The sequence below is a fragment of the Macadamia integrifolia genome, chromosome 11, assembly GCF_013358625.1.
Source record: "Macadamia integrifolia cultivar HAES 741 chromosome 11, SCU_Mint_v3, whole genome shotgun sequence".
Classification (NCBI taxonomy): Eukaryota; Viridiplantae; Streptophyta; class Magnoliopsida; order Proteales; family Proteaceae; genus Macadamia; species Macadamia integrifolia.
The window spans coordinates 284836-294570 of NC_056567.1; the positions used below are offsets into that span (position 1 = coordinate 284836).

General features: G+C 36.6%; 1 pseudogene; it reads right to left on the reverse strand.

Annotated features, from left to right (window-relative positions):
• Window positions 1-441: 441 nt before the first annotated feature.
• Window positions 442-1340, reverse strand: LOC122093859 (annotated as a pseudogene).
• Between the last annotated feature and the right edge of the window lie 8395 nt (window positions 1341-9735).

The following is a 9735-nucleotide window of genomic DNA, read 5'->3' on the forward strand; positions in this document are numbered from 1 at the left end:
TAGCTTATTCCCTTTCTTTTACTTTATTTTTATTTCAATATTTTTTTTCCTTCATTGTTTTTTAATTACGTGGGGTAATTATTTCCTGTTATTTATTTATTTATTTATTTTTAATTGCGTGGTTTGCGTATTTAAACTTCTTAGATGATGAATGGTTATGACGTTATTTTAGATACATATGTTTAAGACGGTAGTTAGAATTAGATCACAACCATTAATCGGTTCACTTTTGCATTATTAAAAGAAACAAAAAAATAAGGAAAAATTACGTGATTACTCACTATTGGGTTTACTTTTACAGAAATACCCACATTGGGTTTGACTCAACAGATTTATCCAAAAAAACTGTGTATTACAAAAATGATCGAAACAGTGACAATCGTACATACACCTACGAGTTGGATATGTACATCTTCCAATCGGTAAAAAAATCCCTGATTTTCATTCTATACTTTTGTACAATCGGCTCTTTAACTTCCGATGTTCAGCTTCAATCTGGGCACTAACCCGATCAAGTCTCCGAATTATTACAGACGCCTTCAAACCTCCGTCATTGATGAATCCTTCCACCATTCGATACCCAATCTCTTTCCCCTTCTCATTATCCGTCGCCGCAACTGTTGTAGGCCCTGTGCCACTAATTGTACACCCGAATGCTCCCACATCGATTGCAACCTTCTTCACAGCTTCCATATCCCAGGAATCAGAGGCACTTGTTTCGGCTCCGCAATGTTATCCGACGATAATGCCGACCCCAATACTTTCAAATCCTCCTGCAACGCAGACGCCACAAGCACCCCTGCTTGGCTACAATTCCGTATATGATGTGACATCTCAATCTATGTTGGCAACACATCCCTCATCTTCTTCTCTGAGCTTCAAATTCAGGAGTGACGAGAACAAAGGACAGCTCCTTACTAAACGGAAAACTCAGTCGGATCAAATCAAGCAGCTCGTAGCACCCATGATCGCTCGTGCTATGTTATCGGCATGGTAATCTGAGACCTTAGCCTCCAATTCCAGCCTTGCGACAACAAGGTCTGAGTTGGACAATTTCCGACCAAAAATCAGCCACAACTGTAGTGGCGGCACTTGCATGCGCTGGATCTGAGACTGCTCCCTAAAGGTAATCCTTTCTCAAGAGAGAGCGATAGACCAACCGATCGTATCCCGAGCATTTTCATGGCGGAGATCACCCCAACTCCAGCTCAATTTAAGAGAGGATCTTTGTTGAGCCTTGATGAACTATCTCGGAAGCTATTAATGGAAGAGATTGAGATCTCACCTAGACGAATGTCTGAATCAACTCATAGAGATGCGCTCAATGATGGAAGCAGCATAAAATGGAAATCAAAAAAAAATTTTACCAATGGGAAGATGATACATGCCCAACTTGTAGACATACTAGAGAAGGTGTACGGCTGTCACTGTTTTGGTCATTTTTGTAATACACAAAGTCTTTTTGGATAAATCTATTGAGTCAAACCCAACGTGGGTATTTCTGTAAAACTAAACCTAATACTGGTTAATCAGGTAATTTTCCCAAAAAATAAAGTGGTTGCTCTCTCTGTATTCGACCTGTAGCTACACTGATCTGTACGCTTGCGGTTACATTTTAAATCTTATCACAAAGCCCATGTGAACTTTTCCTAATTAAGTAATAATCCTTTGGGCTAAGGTGTTATATATCAAGATCTGATCAAGGGTATGAGACTATAAGCTGATCTGTATCTAGATTGATCGACAACCTCTTACTAGAGCAATGCTACAGCTATAGCGACCGAATAGTTTATTTTTTTGGTTAAAGAAGGAATTCATGCTAGAAGCATTACAATGGTTATGTTCAAAAGTACACACCAATGAGAAAAAAGGGTGGGGGGATATCCGTCCACCAATTTACAAAGAAAAAAAAAAGATTGCACAAGAGGCTATAAGAAAACCACAATCTTCAAAACATGTTATAGAGAAAAAGAAATTAAAGTTACAGGGTTTAGAAAAAAAGGAAAAAATAAGAGGCTAGAAATGCCGTTTTTCTTGAACTAGTAGCTCAAATCTAGACTAGGCTTGACCACTTAGAAGTCTTGCACCATGAATGCCGGTTTAAGTAAATGGGCATAGTTTTGGGGGCATAATACAACTCATAATCGGATCAGTTAGTGCCGATTTTAATCGGACTACCTTAAACGGGTCTTAACCGCGTTGTGGACTTCTTTAAGTTTGAACATGCTTTAAATGTGCCTACCTTAAAATTCTTTTCTTAAGTTGGGTTGAAGGCCTCGAAATATGTGACGCAAATCTTTAATAAAGAAGAGAAATGAGATTATGGTTGTTCTTACAAAAAAAAAAAAAGAAGACTATAACCGTTACAACTTACAAAACAAAGCTTAATTAAATCAAATCCTATTATAAAGCAAAGGGTAAGAAAGCTTAATTAGTTTTTCACTAGCAATGGCAAAATAAGAATTTTACGTAGTATTAAAAAGAGGTCAAGCTAGGTCGGGCTACAGCGAGTCAACCAAGTTTGGCGTATAAACGTATCGATTCGATCAGGTGCCCAATGGACTAGCTACCTGCACCGTGAATGAGCCCGACACATTTATTAAACAGATCAATCTAGGTCAAGTAGTAAACGTGTCGAGTTCGATCAGGCCTACCAATGCAGACTCAGAATTGACACCCCTAACTTAATCAATGGAGGACTTGAATGGAAGAGGCATATGTGATATTATACAAATTCAAATATTTTAATCTCGAAAAACCATAGTCATTTATTGGTTGGGTGGTATTCAAGAGTCAAAAGAGACATAGAACCAGACCCTTCCCAACGTAGTTGGTAGTTGGGTACTCATCACACATCTATGGGCTGGGAGCCCCTAGGGTGCGTACCGCATGCAAGTGTAATTAGGGTATGAGTGCCATGGTTATTCTAAAACTCGATTGGATCGATCAGTATTGACTAGGTTAGAATGTTATTTCTGATACGATATGCATATGATCCAAGGGTAAAATCATAATAAAAACTAATTAAAAAAAAAAAAACAAATAAACAAACAAACAAAGGTAAATCTATCGGATACGAGCCTAAAACAACACTTAGATAGACCCATTCCCATGGTTGCCTATATAATTAGAGGCAGATTTGGGTCTAGCTGTTATAACACCACCCACCAAAAAGTAGCCCCGGCCCCCGGTCATCTTGGATGACATTACCATAACCAGCAGTGATTCCCCCAGCAGAATTTAGCTTTAGAAAACCACGTATAAGCACATGGATTTACATTTTAATGCATTGTATCGGATCGAGTATCGGCTATCCTAGAAATGGATATGATATCGGCCTATATTTGACAAGTTTATCTTTCATTTTCCTAAAAATTTAGAATTTTCAGACAGTTTTACCCCTAATCCAAACGTTCGACCAATAAGGCCAAGTATTGGGATCAGTGGCCAACGATGCCAAAATGGATCCGATACATCAAACCATGTATAGGAATAGTCCAAAAAGATGTTCTTAGATGTTTTTGATAGATATTTTATCAGTGAAAGGCAGCGGTCAAGTTTTACACCATCCTATTAGCCAAAAACAAAATTTAGAATAATTTTGAAATACCAGGTCACTCGACTGACACTATGGATGTATTTGCACAGTAATATATCTGGTATTTATCCATCATTATATATGCTTTGTTTTTTCACAGACCCTCAAATTTCTCCATCTTCCGTTGATTGGAGTGGTTAAAATTATTAATGAATCAAAGAATTTTACATGGACCCACGGAAATGAAATTCCACTTAGAAACTAAGAAGAAATGACAACTTGGGTGATCAAGATACCCAATTGTGTTTTGGAATTAATTGTTAGATATGGGGATATTATCAATGTTTCACTTCAGAGAGACATTATTTTTGGATTTGATGATGATGATGATGATGAAAATAGTGGTTCATTTCTTCTATGTGGAACGAAATCATGAAATTGTCCAGTTGGACTAGTTTTTACCTGCGTCGCCAGAGCGTGGGATTGATGTATCATCCCAGGAAATTAGAACCACCGAAGAAGTATTCATAAGCATTGATACGGAATTGAATGAATTTCCAAAGCATCACCCTAGATTTAATTTCTTCTTTCTTATTTTTTCTATTTTATTATTTGGTTCTTTGCTTAGATTTTTGTTTTTGGTTTTCATTTTTCTTTTTTATTAACTTTTTTCCCTTTTCTATTTCTTGACTTTTTTTTTTTTAACCTGCACTTGCCCATTAACTAATTACACTTCTCATCTTCTTGCATTTGAGGAGGAATTTTTAAATTCTCAAGTTCCACAGTTGTTGTTAAATTAGCATTTGTGTGTGGGCAATATCTTGTAAGTTCTTATGGATATCATTGCCTTTGGGGTTACCAGAAGATGAATGCTTTCTTTCCTCTTAAAAGTATTGTTCTTTTAAATTACTAATTTCAAGCTAAATTTAAATGACATGTGTTAGTGTGTGTGAAATATTTGTATTTAGTGTTTGCGTCGATTGTGTGTGTGTTCGTATGTGCTTTGCGAAGCCTATTAATGTAAAGTGCCAGTTTACTTTCTTGACATACAAAACATTAATAAGCTTTGCAAAGCCCATATGAACCTAACAATCATTTTGGCTAAGGTGCTGTGTATCGGTATATCAGATCAAGGGTATGAGTTAATATCGATATGGGTTGACAACCTACTACTACAAGACCAGTGCCACACTTATGGCAACTTGCTAGCTAGGATTTTTTTTTTTTTTTTGTTTTTTTTCCTGAAAAGGAATGCATGCATTAGAACTATTGCTAACAATGGGTTGTGTTCAAAACATTTAATAGCATAACAGAATTAAAGTTAGAGAGTAGGATTCAGAACCTCTCCAACCATTGGGCCGTCAACGAGGCAATGGGGATTAGAAAGTCACCTAGTGCATTAAACTCATTCAGCACAGTTCGAATCCAGCACAATGTTCTGAATCCCTAGCTCTAAAGCAACATGTAGACAGACCCATTACCATGGCTACGTATTTAGAGAATAGGGCAGATTTGGATCTAGGTTTTATAAACCACCCACCAAAAAGTACCCAGGTCATCTTAGATGTTTTTTTGGGGGTAGATATTTTATCAGTGAAGGCAGCGGTCAAGTTCTAAGCCATCCTATTAGCCAACAACAAAATGTAGATTAATTTTGGAATACTAGATAGATCCATCATGGTCACTATAAATGGACGAAATTTAGCTGGTGCCCAGGTTGCAATCAAGTAGCTGCAATCCTGTAGCAGCCAAAGAAATGGAATCTAAAAGGGTATTTTGAAAAATACTATAACATAGGAGGGCATTTGTGAACTTTAGGGGGAAGTGAATTATTCCATTTTTTTGGCTGCCAGCAAGGGGTTACCGCTACTTAACTGCAATGGCTGCAACCCGAGTAGCCAAATTTTTTCCACTATAGATATATTTACGCAGAAATAAACTAATAATAATCAAGCCAGGACCTATTGGATCCTTAACTACAACTATAAAAAAACTCATATTGGATCCTTAGCTATCAATGCAAACTCAGAAGATGAAAATCAGATTATTCATTCCAAGTTGGCCTGATATGACCTGTGATCTCAAGCTTCAAATCCTTTCCTTTCAGACAGATTGGAGGAACCGAGGAAGAGACGTGCATTCAGGCAAAGCCTAGAGGAGCCCATGAAGGACCGTACTATATACATACAAACATACTCTATATATGACAGCTGACGAGGCTATGTGTGGCAGCATGATCACTATGGTTGTTTCAATATATAGGTTTTCAAGATTTTGGTTGCAAAACAAGTATTTAATGGTTGGTTCTTCACTTCTTCTCAATGAATTCTGACTTTCTAACCGGAGACTCCACAACTCATTCTGACTTGGTACCAAAATTCTTGGCAAATTGAATGACATATTGGTCGGTGTGTTGCCAAATCAGTTGATATGACCCATCATCATCATCATCATCTTCTGTTACTTACTTTGCAAGATATCTCCACCTCAAAACTTTCTGTACACTACCAAAATTGTGACCTGTAATTGTGGAGAGCCTGGAGGCCATGCTACCTTCCGAAAAATGGTGTTGGTCGTAGGCTCGTGACTATTGCATCCCCTACCACCGTAGGTTGGTGCTCACCTGAGTTCTGAGTGCAGAGACTGCAGACTCTCTTCTCTTTTCTCTGTTCTCTTCTCTTCTTTTTGTCTTTGCATAATACATTTGGAACTTTGTCCACAGAAAGAGATTTGTGGAGAGGTGTATGGTATATTCTATATACCATAAGGCCGGCACCCACCTTATCCCTTAGGTTGTTTTTTATTTGTCACATCGATTGGACCTAAACTTCCAGGTATGTTGCGGTCCACTCATGTAGCAAATATTTCTGTATTCCTTTTTTGGTATAATAGGTTTCTCACGATTCCTATGCGAGACTAATGAGTGGTAGAAGACAGATTCAATAGGGGACATCATACAATGTTCTGTGAGGAAATAATGTATCAGCGTGGATTTCATGACTCATCTAACATTGTGGGTATTTTTTTTTTTTTCTACTATTTTTTACCAATGCTGAGAATTTATTAAAGGTTATAAAATGATATAAACACTGGTGGGTGGGATGTGATAGAATCTAACATGCTGGCATCTAATCTTGTATGTCCCTGGTCTGTAGATTTAGAATCCACTTTCTTCATCTTCATTTAATGGATTCTAAATCTACGAATCGAAGATGCATGTGAATGTTCTCATACGTGAACCTGATCTGTTCACGCATGTAACTCAAACCCCATTAGAAAGTGATACAAAACACTAAGAGAGAGAAATATTGCAACAATTAATGTACGAATTAAATGGTTGAAAAGTAGAAAGGTAGAAAGAAGGATCCAATGATCAATAAGATGCTAGTATATAAGATTTCATTGTGTACCACTAGCTAGATCACTCTCCCTCCCTTTATTAGATTGGACCTCCTATTTTCATTATTTTCATTCATATCAGACCTTTTAGGAGTCAGATAATGTCAATGCCAGTTATCATATTCTTCATTTCACCCGTACAAAATAGAGATTTCCATATAGTCAATTATTGCATTTATCACAACCTTCTATAGTTTGGGATCTTCATCTTATCCATATTCTGGCTTATTTCACCCACACTCTAGGTTGTGTTTGCCTCTCAAGAAAGGCATAGAAATGAAAAAAGCATCTAAAAAAAAGAAAACAAATAAATTTTGCCTTTTTTTTTTTTGAAGATCTATATTAAATTAGATTAAAGAAAAAAAGTTTAGGTCAACATGCATGTCCATGTCCATCAGCTTCTAAAAATTATATTACATAAGATCGAAAGCCTACTCACATGTTTAAGAGTACAATCATCCAAGCTTTTAAAATGAGTTTGTGTATCAAGTATCAACCATCGTAACAATGTTCAAGGCGGCCACCCCTCAAACTAATCAAAGTGTAGGTAATCTATTGCTTTCAAACATTCTTATGAGATCTAAACCCTTTAAGTCTTCTAAACTCGATCATTACAAAATCCTATCAAACTTGATTGGGTTTTTAAAATCGAAAGAACATTATGTGTTTTAAATACACCATAGAAGTGTGTAAAGGTGTCCTTCGATCAAATAACCCCAAATCTAAATTAATCATATTTTTAAATTCATAATCCGACCCAAATCTTACCGTGACAACAATGTATCAGCATTTTTCAATTCATAGCTAATCAGTCAGAAAAGTTTTCAATGAGTCATAATATCAGCTTCTTTTTTTTTATATAATAAAATCATAAGATTTAGATGGTCGGTAGGTCCTCCATTTATCTAGTAGTTGGAATAACCTAATAAGCACTCCATGAGGTTCAAATCGCTCACCAATCGAGTTTGGGATCGTAGGCCACCCACAAGATCTTTAGCCCATTGTTTTCATGGTAAAGGTTCTGTGCAAATCCTATGTAGGAAGAATTTCCTATACAATCCATCTAAGTTGTGCCATGTTCAAGCATTTATCAACATTTTTCTTGTATTTTTCATTTTTTTTCTTGGTTAGAAATTCCTTATATTTTCAGTTGTCTATCTATTTTCAATTATATTTTAAAATTTTAATATGTGGTTAATGAATTCTCAAAGATTTATTCCATAAAATGGCCAACTCCAAGATGAAATACAAAACCATACAAGAAAACTTTGTTAGTGAACCTTACTTTCCCTGTGATTATCAAGAGAGAAAAACTTACATTTGTCATTCTCATTAAATATGTGAGTAGCTCCTTTCTCATTGAATATATCGTTTCGTTTTTTCTTATTCACTTGAAATATATAAATGTCAACATAAACAGACAGCATATAGATCTCTCTCTCCAAACAAATACAAGGTTTAATTTCTCCCAAAATAAAAATATCAATTATATCCCCATAGAAAGATTCACACAGGAATCAACATGATTTGATCCCAAATTTTGAAACCTAAAAAAAAAAAGAAAAGGATAACAAAGATTTATTGATGGAGAAAATTTTGTGGCATCTAGCATTTATAGTTCCAGAAAACATTAATTTTTTTGTGTCTATTTCCCTGTATCGTCTAACATCAGTGGTGGATTCGCAATTTAGTATGATCCAAATTCTGTTTGACTCCTTCAATGTGTCCATTACTGTTAGCCAAGTTAGTCGTGGACCCCACTTGATCCCTCCCCTCGGAGACCGTCCCTTAGGATGCGTTGTGACGTTCCAAGCACCCGCCAGTCACTACTCCCCGTCCTTTCTTTCTTTCTTTCTTTCTTTCTTTCTTCTGTCAAAGGTCAAAGAAAAAGAGAAAAGACCCATTTCTCTTCTTTCCCTTCTTTCTCAGTCACTTCCTTTCTTTTTTGGTATTTCATCTCAGTCCTTCTCTGCCCAGTTTCCCCCCACCATCACCAACACAATCACCATGCATACTTAAAGCAACTACATCTCCTCTTTCCTCACTTTACCTTTCAAGATTCTCTCTCTCTCTCTCTCTCTTATCTTATATTCATCTCTACAAGCTAACTTCTGTTCTGCCTTAAAACAATTCTTTCTTCTCTGGTTTTCTGGGTTTTAAGTGGATGAAAGCTGAAGCTGATCATCATCTTTCAAGGGTGGCTCTTGGATGGTTTTTTTAGCTCACTGTGTATGGCTGGGGATGGAACAAAGAATGGCAAGAAGATCTCTGTCTCTCCTCATATTTCTCTGGCAACCCTTCTCTTCTTTCTTCTCATTGTGGTTCGAAGCACAGCCGAGAAAGGGCAACAACAAGACCTCTCTACAGCATCATCTGAAACCAAGAGGAGCAATGCTGGTAGTAGTTTGGAAACTGATCCCAAAAGGAGTTGGCATAACCGGTTATGGCCTAAAAGAGTCTTCAATGTCGGTGCCCATGAAGTCCCAAGTGGCCCAAATCCCATCTCCAATAGGTAGCTAAACTAAAGCAGAAAAAAAATTTAAGCTTCTTCTCTGGTTATTACTTTCTGTCTCCTCCCAATATAGTATTTATGGTTACAGTGTTTAATTACACCCACTAGCAGTTAAACAACATTGTAGTAGAAGTGCAGAAGAACCCATTTGTTTTTTAAGTTGGTTGGTTATATTATTCTTCTTCTTGTTATCGTCCTCTTAATTTCATCAAACACAATCATGTGACATTGAGAATGTATATGAGATTCAGTTCAGGTAAATGATTATGATTTTAGTTCACTTTTT